The 13,461-nt window shown below is 46.4% G+C and overlaps 1 protein-coding gene across 1 annotated transcript in view; it reads left to right on the forward strand.

Annotated features, from left to right (window-relative positions):
* Positions 1–1,907: 1,907 nt before the first annotated feature.
* The window catches only part of PAK1 (p21 (RAC1) activated kinase 1), a 212,829-nt gene continuing 201,275 nt past the window's right edge, over positions 1,908–13,461 (forward strand). The window contains exon 1 of the mRNA XM_036745607.1: positions 1,908–2,384. The gene's annotated coding sequence lies outside the window, so the exon portion shown is untranslated. The remainder of the gene's footprint in view (positions 2,385–13,461) is intronic.

Below are 13,461 nucleotides of genomic sequence, written 5' to 3' on the forward strand. Positions count from 1 at the left end.
TTATAAAACTGAAAACCCTATAGCAACATTCCTAATGTGATGATGATGATGATAATGACGATGATGATGATGATGATGATGTGTGTGTGTGTGTGTGTGTGTGTGTACAGGTAGGAAACTTCCAGTGTAGAAATTTTTTCTATGCAGATGGGCAATTCTGGGTGCTTGATACTTCTATTCCCTGAAGGGAAGTGATACTAACATAATATATACTTATTTGTTGTCTGACTCTTCCTGACCCCATTTGGGGGTTTCTTGGCAAAGATACTGGAGTGTCATTTCCTTCTCCAGCTATTTTACAGATAAGAAACTGAGGCAAATAAGGGTTAAGTGACTTGTCTAGGGTCACATAGCTAATAAGTGTGTGGGGGCAGATTTGAAGTCAGGTCTTCCCAACTCTAGGCCCAGGGGCTCCATCCACTGCACCACCTAGCTGCCCAATAACAGCATAATAAAATATTTATTTCTCTTCTAGATCTAGAGGAAGGTGACCAGGGTCTTGGGTGATCTCCCTGAGGATTCATAGAATGCCATAGAGAAGAGTTAGGGTCAGAAGATGTGGGTGCCTTGCCACTTGTACCTTTGGAGGGCGTACTCACCCATACCTCTGAAATCACAGATCCATGGTGTGTTGGGACAGCTTTAATAACTGGCTCTCTCCCCAAAGGATGCACAGGACTCACTTTTAAGTTTAATCTGCACTATTAGCATTTTCTCCATCACTTTTTAAAGCCTCAACAATCAACAAAATAAATCAAGACCTGATTTCCAATATTTGCCATTTTTCACTCTGAAAATTTAACAATCAGCTTTGGTACTGAACTGGCCCCAGCATGCCCCTGCATGGAGGCCTTTCTCCATCTCAGCTCTGCATTTATCACTCCAACCTGTGCCCTGATGGCACTGTTTCCTTTTGCTCTACCTTTCTTTACCACACAAAGAAAGCCAAATAAAGAGACAATGGCTGAGACCCGTGTAAAATCTTGTCATACTTAGCTCCAAGTCTGCCATTCGTTAATTCAATAAGCATTTATTAAGCACCTACTATGTGTCAGACTGTGCTAAGTGCTGGGGATATAAAGAGGCAAGAGACAGTTTCTGCCCTCTGGGAATTTGCAGTCTAATGCATGTCTCCCACAACATGTAAACAAATATATACAAAGCAAGCTATATACAGAATAAATAGGAACTATTTAAAAGAAGGAAAGCCTTGGAATTAGGAGGGGTTAGGGAAAGATACAACAAATATTATTACTCTATTTTGCTACTAATAAACTCTGGCCTTAAGGTTTACAAAAATCTTTCGAGGTGGGTAGTGGACTCATTATTATCATCTCCATTTTATGGATGAGGAAACCACCGCTCAGAGAGAAATGACTTGTCCAAGGTCACGGAGCCAGACAGAGTGGAGCTGTTCTCTCTCTCCTGACTCCAAGGCCAGTCTTCTTTCCATTACATACACTGTTTGAAGAAGCACGGACCTGAGGGTGGGTGGCATCCAAAGAGAGGACCCCACAGTCCCCCGGGGACCATCAGAGCAAGAGGTCAGCTTTGCAGAAGGGAGGAGGGGAGGGAGAGGAATGCCTAGGCAGTGACGTCATGTGCCAGCCGGGAGATTCCCCCGTCTCTTGCGTCACCTTCACATTACGTCACCCCAAGCAAGCACTCTCCCTTCCCCCTACTCCCCGTGGGCTTTGCTCACGTGTGTCTGTCCGGTTTCCCTCCTCCCCTCAGTCCCTCCTCCTCCTTGACTTAGTCCACCTACTTCAGGAGAGAAATTGGGGGGAGGGCAGGCTCATACCGGACGCCCGCAGCTTCCAATGAGAGAGCCTAAGAGTTCTAGGGACTGGAGGCGGCGGCCGGTGGAGGTGGAAGGAGGGGTGTGAGAGTGAGGGGAGGGGAGAGGAGGAGGAGGAGAAGGACTGGGCTCTGGAGCAGCTGACAATAGAGACGGCTAGAGGGAGGAGGAGGAGGAGGAGGAGGAAGGGCAGCGAAAGGGGCGGCAGAAGGTAGGGGCTGCATTGTAGAGGCATCCCTCTCTCCCGCCCGCCCGGGACCCTGCGGGGAGAAGGCGGCAGAGAAAGGAGGGCGGGGGAGACGAAGGGGCCGTCCGGGCAGCTGGGGAGAGAGAACTAGAAGCGGCGAAGGGGCGGGCAAGAGAGGGAGAAAGAGAGAGGGAAGGTGGGAGGGAGAGAAAGGAGGAGAGGAGAGTGGTGTAGGGGGAGCGAGGGGGAAGAAGAGAGGGAGGGAGGGCAGAGAGCCTGAGAGCGAGGGAGTGATCAAGGGAGAGGGGGAGTGATCAAGGAAGAGAGGGAGGAAAGGAGAGAAGCCGGGCTTGCGGCGGGAGCGGCAGCAGCAGCAGCTGGAGGAGCAAGAGAGAGAAGGTGAGTGCCGCCGCTGCAATGGGCGTGCTCGGCTCGGGGGCTGAGCTTTGTGCCAGTCCCCACTTGAAGCCCAGGGTGGATTCCGGTGGCTGCGGGGAGCGGGCGTCCAGGGCTGGGTGAGTCCTGGGGACCGGCTGTGTATGGGGACTGTCCTGCCCCTCTCCTTGGAGGGAGTCCCCCACTCTGGTCCGGGCAGCTCAGTGACTGGCGGGGAAAGGCGGTGGGGGGGGGTCTTCATCGCGGGACAAGTTCCCCCGAGGCTGACGCTGAGGTTGGGACTGGGGCTGGGGGAGGGGCGCCAGGTGAGTTGGCTTCAGACTAGGAGGTAGGGATGGGGTGGTGGAGTGGAGCGGAGTTCGGACTCAGGGTAGAAAGTTTGGAGCGTGTGCGGGTCCCGGGAGGGCTCCACAGGGCAGCCACCCTCAACCCCGGTTCCCGGCTCAGCTGCGCGGGCTAGCCCCACAAAGACCGTCTTGCCCCTTGGGGTCCTTGCCCTGCAGCTGCCTCGAGCTGGGACAGAATGTGGAGCCTGTGGGGGAGGGGCATCAAAGCCCCGTGGGTGGTTGGGTCTGCCCTGGGTGGTGGGGGAGCATCTTTTTGTTGGCTTCGGGGACGGGGTGGGGGCGGGGAGTTGGGCGCAGGTACAGGTTTGGCGACTTCCTCCAACTTTGTTTGCTTTTCTTGAGTGATAAGCTCTGCGATTCTACATGGTTTAATCCAGCCCATTTGGACTCCCCTAGGCATTATCAGTCAGTCAATAAACAATTATAAAGCGCCTACTTTGTGCCAGGTCCTGTGCTAAGCGCTGATGATATAAAAAGAAGCAAAAGACAGTCCCTGTCCTCAGGCACTCACAGTCTAATGGGGAGACAGCAAGCAAATAAATATGAACAAACAAGCGATAGATAGGAAATAATTAAAAGAGAGGGGGCACTAGTATTAAGAGGGGCTGGTGAAGGTTTCCTGTAGAAGATGGGATATTAGTTTCGACTGAAAAGAAGTCCAGGAAGCATGCTTATTGCCGAAGTAACCTGGGCACAGGTAGGCTCAGGAGTCAGCTCCTTATTCCTAGGATCATAGCGCTAAGAGCTGGAAGGCACCTCGGACCTAGTCCAACCCCCTTCTTTCACGGAGGTGGAAACTGAGGCCCAGAGAGATTGTAAGGAATCACTGCTAGTCAGTGGTTTAACTGGGATTAGAATCCAGACCCTCAGGCGCCAAACCCAGCATGTTTTTGAGGGCTCCTCTTTATCTTTCAAAACCTAATCTGGTTTTTTACTTCAGTAAATATTTATTAAGCGCATATTATATGTGAAGTCTGTATCAGGCCTTGGGGTTCCAAGAGGGAAAAAAAAAGTTCACTTTTCAGTCATTCCCTTAAAGTTTGCTAGGGGCTTTCCTCAAAAAAGCCCTGTGACATAGAAACTAAGTTGTATTATCTCCATCTTACAGATGAAGAAATTGAGGTACAGAAAGGTAAAAGTGACTTGTCCAGGGACTGGAATCCAGGTCTTCTGACCAGTGCCCTTTTCCCTGTACCTTGCAGATCCTAGAAGTGAGAGGGTCCTTACCCTCAAGGAGAGGCAGCTTGGAGTCGGGGGATGTGGTGCTGGAGTTGGAGTCAGGAGGACCTGGATTCAAATCTACCTTCCTGTCTGTGTGATTACGAAGAAGTCATCTCACCTCTCTGAGCCTCATTTTTCTCATCTGTAAGATGGGACAGTTATAACCTCTCAAACCTACTTTACCAAGGGATCAAGTGAAATAATGAGGATGAAGGGCCTCAATTAAAATGTTATACAAATGGCAGTTAGAAAGTCTCATCTCCTAGGGGAGATACAACATACATAGAATAATTCAAACTATAAGGAAAAGAGAAATCAGTCCCTAAGTGAGCACCTTCTATGTGCCAGACATTGTGAATACAAAAACAAAAGCCCCTCCCCCCCAAGGCAAAGGCCCTGCCCTCAAGGAGCTTATATTTCTGCCAAGAGAAACAACCTGTTCATATATAAGTACAGATATATATACACACATACACGTGTGTATGTGTGTATATGTATATATCTGTGTATGCATACACACGTGTATATGTGTATATGTATGTATATATGCATGTATATATGAATAAATAAAAACAAACTATGTGGTTAGGAGAGGGAGAAGGCACTAGGAGCCTTTGGCAGATATTTGCCAGGTGGCTCTTGAGTTGAGCTTAGTGATTGGAAGATGGGTGAGTGGGCAGATCACTCCAGGAATGGGGGAGAGCAGGTGCAATGGCAGGAGATGGGATGTCATGAATAGGCCGTAACTGGCAAGCAGTCTGGAAAGGTAGGTTGGAGTCAGATTGTGAAGGACTGTAAATGCTAAACAGAGCATTTTATTCTGGAGGCAATAGAGAGCACCTGGAACTTTGAGCAGGGGAGTGCCTAGGGTCAGACGTGTGTGTGCTTTAAGAATTCCGTTTTGGCATCTGTGCAGAAGATGGATCCAAGAGGGGAGCCACCAGTAAGGAGGCCATTGTGATAATTCAGGAATGAGGTGATTAAGGCAATGAACTAGGGTGGCAGCTATGTTAGTAGAGAGAAGGAGATGAATTCAAGAGATTTTGTGGAAATAACATCTCTAAGGGGTTATTTAGGTGGCCCAGTGGATAGAGTTTAGAGCCTAGAGTCAGGAAGACTCATCTTCCTGAGTTCAAATCTGGCCTCAGAAACTTAGTAGCTGTGTGACCTTGGGCAAGCCTCTTAACCCTGTTTGCCTCTGTTTCCTTATCTGTTAAATGAACTGGAGAAGGAAATGGCAAACCACTCCAGTAATTTTGTCAAGAAAACCCCAAATGGTGTCATGAAGAGTCAGACAAGACTGAGCAGTTACAACAACCATCTATAAGACTGGCAACTGAATGGATGGACATGGTTGGGGTGGGGAGTGAAGGGCGGGGTGAATGGGAGGGAGAGGAAAGGAAGATTGAGAAGTTAAGCATGAGCCCAGGGTTGCAAAGTTGGGCTTCTGTGGAAGGATGGCTGGGGTTTGAGGGCAGAGAGGAGGAGGAAGATAATGAGTTCTCATTTGAATATGTTGAATTTGAGATACTAATGAGATATCCAGTTCAAAACGTCCAATGGAGGATGATATAGACTAGAGTTCAGAAGAGATTAGTGCTGGTTATGTAGATCTGGAAATCATTTGCGTGTAGATATGATAGTTGAAGCATGACAGCTTTTAACCCGTCTCTTTGCCTGCCTCCATGTCCTGCTCCCAGGATGCGTGTACCCCAAAGCGGAGGTGCAATGGATAGAGGGCTGAGCCTTGAATTAGGGGAACTGGAGTTCAAATGTGGCCTTATACTACTAGCTGAGTGACTCTGGGCCAGTCAACCTCTATTTCAATTTCTTCAACTGTAAAATGGGAGTAATAAATAAAGAAACCTACCTCCTAGCTTTGTCGTGAAGATCAAATGTGATATTATTTATAAATCACTTAGAGTGCCTGGCACATAATATACCCTGAATAAATGCTTGCTTCCTTCTTTCCAACATTGTCTTAGGCCCTTTTCTGACTACTGTGCTTCCTATCCTGGGGTGTGTGTGTGTGTGTGTGTGTGTGTGTGTGTGTGTGTGTGTGTGTGTGTGTGTGTGTGTGTGTGTGTGTGTTTTTGCTTGAGGGCATTGTCCGTAATTAAGAGCTGGTAATGAAATCCATGGGAGTTAAAGTAGTATAGAGGGGAGAAGAGAAGAGAGAGCCAGACCTAACCCAGTGGCCAAAGCCAACCTTGGGGACATCCACCTTTGAGGTGGAGCCGGAAAGATGCGGGCAGAGGGGGTCTAGGAGAAATCTCAGCTAGAAGGGGTTGCATGGCAATCTGGGAAGGCTTCTTTGTGGAAGTGGCAACTGCCCCAGACCTTGAAGGAAGAGGAAGTTTCCAAGAACAGAGTTTGTTCTAGGCTAACTCGGGGGAAATGGGAGAGGGTGGGGTGAGATTCAGGAACAGCAACTCCCCTAGGAGGCTATCTCACCACTACTTAAGAATAGTCCCTTAATAGATGTTTTTTGAATTGTGAAAAAAGTGAAAACTCTCAGGACTTGAGCTCTAGTCCCAGCTTGCCATATATACTGTCCTTGTGACCCTCTGGGCCTCAGTCTACTCCTCTGTAGAAAAAGGATCCTGATTCCCCCCTCCCCCACTGTCTCTCTTCTTGGCCTGGTGGGAGGGTGGAATGAGATAATAGCTGGGTGTGGTCCCTGGGGTAGTATAGCAGTAATACAGCTATCAAGAAACTGGGGGAGGAGGGTAATCAGAACTATTTGATTTTCCTCGTTTCCTACTGAAAGGCAGGGTTCTTCTAACACCCTCAGCTTGCATATTTTTCAATAGTAAATATCACAGGGTAGCTTTATGGCACAACATTAACACCGAGGGAGATAAGAGTCTATAAGGCTATATGGTTATCGAGTGTCTAGATAGAATGTCTGGCTTTTATTTTTGTTTAACTCTTTGAAGAGCTGTCTTTCTTTTTCTCGAGGCAGTGGGGGTTAAGTGACTTGCCCAGGGTCACACAGCTAGTAAGTGCCAAGTATGAGAGGCCACATTTGAACTCAGGGCTGGTGCTCTATCTACTTCCACATCTAGCTGCCCCCCTTGTTTTATTCCTAGAACAGATGTGAGGGTGCTATAGTGGTGAGAGCAGGACATTTAGCATGAGGAGACCTGGGTTTGAATCCTGGCCCTGCTACTTATTGCCTCTATGATTCTGGACAAGTCACTTCTCCTCTCTGGGCCTCAGTTTCCTCCCTTGTAAAATGAGGAGGATGAGCCTGATGATCTCTGAGGTTCCTTCCAGCCCTAAATGCAAGAGTCCCATGATAGCAAAGGAAATGTTTTATATCGTGGTCATGTACACTAGTTCAGAATTAAGTCCACCAGTCAATGGGTATGTATTTAGTATTTAGTAGTCGGTGCTGATCTACTGCTCACTAAGCCCTAGGGATGCAAGTAAGAAAAAGGAAGCCCCTACCCTCAAGGAGTTTACAGTCTAATGGGTGAGACAACAAACAAGCAAACAAATCTATATGGAGCAGCGGATAGCCAGATAGCCGAGGGAAGGCACTAGAATTAAAGGAGTTGGGAGAGGCTTCCAGTAAGAGAAGGGTTTTTATTTGGGACTTAAAGGAAGCCAGGGAGGTCATTTGGTAGAGTGGAGGAGGGAGAGAATTCCAGGCACAAGGGATGGCCAGAGACAGAGATGGAGGCTCTTGATCAGAGAACAGTCAGGGGGCCAGTGTCGCTGGACCAAAGAGTATATGTGGGGGAGTAAGAGACTGCAAAGGTAGAAGGGGGCTAGATTATAAAGGGATTTGAATGCCAGATGGAGGATTTTGTCTTTGATCCTGGAGGCAGTAGGGAGTTGAGGGAGTTTATTGAGCAGGAGAGTGACAGAATGGAAGCTGCATTTTAGGAAGATCGCAAAAGATGTGGCTGAATGGATTGGATCAGAGAGACCCAGGCTATTGCCATTGTCCAGGTGTGAGGTGATGAGTAGGGACAGTGTCAGAGGAGAGATGGGGGCAGATGTTGCTAAGGTGAAATCAGCAGGTCTTGGCTACAGCTTGGATACTGAGAGATAGTGAGGAATTCAGAATGACTCCTAGGCCTGAGGGACTGGGAGGTTGGTGTTGTCTTCTACCGTAATAGGGAAGGTTTAGGGGGAAAGATAGTAAGTTCTGTTTTGGACATATTGAGTTTAACATGTCTCTCGGACACCTAGTTCGAGATGTCAAATGGTCATTAAATCCATGGGAGCTGATGAGATTACCAAGTGAAGTTGTATGAAGGGAGAAGAGAAGAGGGTCCAGGACAGAGCCCTGTCAATCCAGTCAGCATGGCCTTGTGATTCCTCATCCATCACATCCCATCCCCCATCTTTATGTTTTTGCATTGGCTATCCTCAATGCTTGGAATGCAGTCCTTGCCTCCATCTCTTAGAATCGTTAGTTTTCTCTGAGGCTCAGCTCAAACACCACCTTCCACGTTTCCTGAGCCTTCCAGCTGCTCCTCATGTATTTATTTTGTTTTCACTTTAGTAGGTGCCTGATTCTTGAATAGAACGTAAGCTCCTTGAGGGCAGGGACTGTTTCATGTTTGTCTTTGTATCTCCATTGTCGAACACACAGGAGGCACTTAATAAATGCTTATTGATTGACTGACTGAAATAGAATTTGAACCCAGGTCCCCTGACTCCAAATCTAACTAGGGAAATTTGCTATTGAAATACCCTAGAGAGGAACTATGCTTTGAGTCTTTGCAACCCAGTTTTGAAAGCCTAGATAAGCACCCACGCTTTGTGTTTGAACCTCTGAGCCTGAAGCTACCTCCGGTTGTCCTGTGGTTTTTGCCTCTCTTTAGTGCTTCTGATGTTAATGCCATACAAGGACCTGCTTGACTCCACACTGGGGCCAAGTGGAAGCTCTACCGGATGCAGTCCTTTAAATGGCTTCTGTCTCTTTCACTTTTCTTTTTCGTTTGATGAAACTTTCCGAATTCCCCCCAACCCTCCCCTTACTAGGCTTCCCTCTCATAGAGCTGTCCCATTCTTCCTGAGGCTAGAAAGCATATTCTGGTCCTTCCTCTTTCTGAACCCCTAAGCCCTCTTGTCAAGTCTGTGTCATTTAGATGAACAATCTTCTTTCAGTCACTGGATTGTCAGTGAGGGAGGTGGAAATAAAAATATGGGGAGAATCAACAACTTTACTTTCCCCTTTCCCAGCAGTCTGTGCTGTTGGTTTTGTTAAATTTCACTTTGCTCCTCCCCCATCCCCTTCAACTGGTAGGAAGAGAAAAACGCCAACTTCTGTACAATAAACATAGAGCTTTGAGGTTCTTGAAAAAAAAGAAAGAAGGCTTTTTGCCTCATGCTGGTTTAGGACCATAAAATGTATGAGCTGGGACCAGGCAGAGTGCTGGAGGCAGCTGCTGGCCTGCTGATTGTTAAATTTTCAATGTGAGCGTTTACTCCTCAGAAACTGGCAAATGCTACAAACCAAAGTTTCATTTTTTAATTGAAAGCAATAGAAAAACGTTAATAATCGTAATGACAATAACTAACATTTTATTATGCTTGTTATGTTCTAGGTACTGTGCTAAGCCCTTCACAATTATTATCTCATTTGATGATTAAACTTAAAAATGTGTCATATGTACATTTTCCCCCAGAGATTCAGTTATTGAACATTTGCTAGCACACCACTGGCTGGGACAGCCCTTAGAACGTAGAATGTTAGAGGTTAGGATGTCACAGCTGGTAGAAACCTAGCAATCAGCTGCTTAGTCCAACCACCTTGTTTTAGAAGAGGAAATGGAAGTCTAGAGAGGAAGTGACTTCCCTCCTTAGATGGTTAGTGTTGAAGCTGATAAAAGATCCTATCCTAATGCTTTCCCTTCCACCATTTTCCCTCATTGGCTTGTGTGGTCAAGTTGCCACTTTCTAGTTTGCCTCTTGGTTTCTGATGGCTAGTGTTCAAATTTGTGATTTAAAAAGAGCCCTGGACTGAAAATCAAATTAGGGGGCTGGGGCGGGAAGGTTATTTTATTACCTCGCACACTCAAGTCCAAATTTTCTCATCTGTAAAATTATGATGTCTACTCCCTAGGGTCTGTCCTACACCCTTATTACTTATGATTTTGTGACTCTCAGACCCCAGTCACCATTATTTAGAGTTTAGCTGTGTGTCTGGTACTTTGCTAGAGATACAAAAAAAAGACAAAAACACCGTCCTTGCCCTGGGAACTCACTTTCTCCTGGTGGGAGGCAACATATATGCAATGTAAATGAATGTGGTCTTTGAGGGAAGGGACTAGGGGAGGGCCGAGGACTGTTGCAGACCGGAAGAACTGGGAAAGGTTTCTTTTAGAAGTTGAGATTTAATCTGAACCTTGAAAGAAGCAAGGGAATCTAGGAATTGGAGATGAGTTAGGAGAGCATTCCAACCATGGGAGACAGCCAATGCAAATGTATAGAGTAGGGACTTGGAATGTTGAGTATGAGGAACTGCAGCAAATAGCTGGATCTTAGAGTTCATAAGAGGCAGGGAAGTGTAAGAAGACAGGAGAAGTGTAGGAAGGGGCCAGGTTATGAAGGGCTTTAAAAGCTAGAGAATTTCATATTTGACCTGGAGGTAATAGGGAGCCACTGGAGTTTATCGAGTAGGGGTGTGATCTCATCAGATCTGTGCTTTAACATCAGTTTGACAGCTAATTGGAGGGTGGCCTGGAGTGGTGAGGCAGAGGACCTACCAATAGGCTATTGCAAGAGCTTAAGCATGAAGTGATGAGAAGGCCTGCACTAGGGTGATGCCAATGTCAGAAGAGAGAAGGGGGCGTAGATCTATATTTGTGTCTTTCTCTGTCTCTCTCTAATGAGAGATAGTATGAAGATTGAAATGACAGGCTTTGACAACTGATTGGATATGGGGATTAAGGGAAGAATAGAGGATGACACCTAGGTTGTGAGTATGGGGTGACTGGGATTATAATGGGACCCTTAACACTAATAGGGAAGTTAGGAAGAGGGGAAGGTTTGGGGGGAGAATGATGGCGAATTCAGTTCTGTGAAGAATTGAATTGTGTTCAGTTTAAGATGTCTATGGGACATCCAGTTCAAGATGAGTAATTGGAGATGAGAGATGTGAAGGTGAAAATGGCAAGCTTTGATAATGGTTTGGACCTGTGGGATGAGTGCAAGTTAAGGATCAAGGATGACATCACTGTCAACCTCAAGGTTGAGAGCCTAGATGACTAAGGGTATAGTGGTGCCATCAACAGTAATGGGGAAGATGGGAAGAGAAGAAGGTTTGGGTGGAAAGACAATGAATTCTATTTTCATGCGCTGAATTTGAGGACATTCAACTCAAGATGTCTAGGAGACAGCTGATGATCTAGAACTGGAGGGGGGGGGAGGCAGGGAGGAAGGGAGGGAGGGAGAGGGAGAGACAGAGAGACAGAGAGAGACAGAGACAGAAACAGAGAGAGATTAGGGCTAGATAACAAATCTGGGAATCTTGTACAGAGATAATAGTTGAATCCATGGGAATGGGTGAGATTACCAAGAGAGATAGTATAGAGAGAAAAGAGAAGAGGACCCAAAGTAGAGCTTTGGGGAATGCATCCAGGGTTATTGGACTAATGCTAGGTAGAGATCTAGCAAAAAAGACCGAGGAATAGTAAGATGGTTAGGAGCAGAATGAGGAAAGCAGTGTCATGAAAAAGCCAGAGAGGATGATAGTATGAAAGGTTGCAAAGAGGTCAAGAAGAATGAGCATTGAGAAAATGCCATTAATTTGGCATTAGTTCAGTGGTGACTTTGGACAGGACATCAGTTGAATGATGAGGTTTTGCCAGACTGCAGAAAGTTTAAAAGTGAGAGAGGAGAGGAAGTGGACACATCGATTATAGATGGTTTTCTCAGGAGATTAGCCAAGAAGAGAAAAGAAAGATATAGAATAATACTTAGTGGAAATAATCTGATGTCTTCCTGTCCAAAACTGAACTCATTATCTTTCTTCCCCTCAAAACCTCTTCCAAACTCAGCACTCTATCCACAGAGCAACCCTAGCTTTCTGAGAAAGAGATCATTCCTGTCTCACCCATCAGGGACATCCCAGTCCCCAGCGACTGAGTCACTTGTGGCTCAATCTTCATTTCCCTTTGCTGTTCTCATCAGAAATTCATAAGTATAATTTACTGAAGGATGTTCCCCCCATGCACTTACAGCTTGTTCTCTAGGGAAAAACTTTTCTCCCTCTTCAGTCTTTCATGGGAGTTGAAATTGCTTCTGTGCAGTGATTCTGAAGTCCATCTGATTTCCTGTCTAGGAATATTAAGTCTAGAAAGAACTAAGGATCTGTTGGCCCGTTATTAGGCTGCTTGTGCCATATTGATTGCTTGGATGAAATTGATTTGGTTCCTAGTTATAAAAATTCCATTACCTCTTGGCAGTTGTTCTGGGGGGCAGGATTAGGCCATTTGTATTCAGGATAGGAAACCCAGCAGAGAGCCATCCAGACATGTGGGACCCCTTGAGATTGGAGGTTGCAGCTGGGACTGAGACCGGGAGAAAAAAATCCCTCCCTCTGCTGAGTATGCCAAGACTTTAGGAGCAAATAGGGAAAGGGAGTGAATGTCAAAACCTGGAGGAATGGGTTCGCTGAGTAGGAATGGTTCAGCTATTCTGGGTGGTAATATAGTCCGTGTGCTGTAGTGGGAAGGGTATTGGACTTGAAATCTGAAAGCCTTGCATTTGAATCTTGCTTCTGACCCTTAGTAGCTGTGTGATCAGAAGCAAGTCCTCCTTGATCAAGTTCTGTTATCTGTAAACTGGGAATAATGATATTCATAGTGGAGAGACAGTTTCTGGGATAGGAGAGAGAGAGCCTGCCTTAAGGATCAGGAGGACCTGGGTTCAAGTTAGCCTAGTTATGTGACCCTAGTCAAGTCAGGGACTCGGGCATCTCTTGTAAGACTGTAAGTCAAATCAGGCACTGATCTGTATGGATAGAGGGAGTTTCTTTACTTAGAGTTCCTGTACCACTGGTCCTCTGGAAAAAAAGATAACTGTAATACTTAACTGTCCTGGTTGTTGTGCTGATCAAATGAGATAATGTCAACCTTGAAGTGCTATGCGAACGATAAACATAAATCTGCTCTTGGGGGGCAGATGGGGGGGGGCTTTTTTTTTGACCTTTATATCCTTCCCAGCCCAGTACACTGCAGCTGCTAGTAAATAGCCTTTTCTAACAGAAGAGTAGCAGTACTTCCCTTGGTTAGGCTCAGCTTAGGTGTTAGAAAGCCTGCTTACCCCTGCCCTGGAGTCAGGGGGACCCGAGTTCAAATTCGACCTCAGACACTTACTAGCTGTGTGACCCTGGGCAAGTCACTTAACCCTGATTGCTTCAAAAAAAAAAAGCCAGCTTACTCACCACAGAATAAAAAAGGGTCACAGAACATCAGATCAAGAAGGGATATTAGAGCAGGGAATGCCAGATCTGAAAGGAGTCTTAGCACATAGATGGGTGGTCAGGG

Source organism: Trichosurus vulpecula, chromosome 2 (genome assembly GCF_011100635.1).
Source record: "Trichosurus vulpecula isolate mTriVul1 chromosome 2, mTriVul1.pri, whole genome shotgun sequence".
Taxonomy (NCBI): Eukaryota; Metazoa; Chordata; class Mammalia; order Diprotodontia; family Phalangeridae; genus Trichosurus; species Trichosurus vulpecula.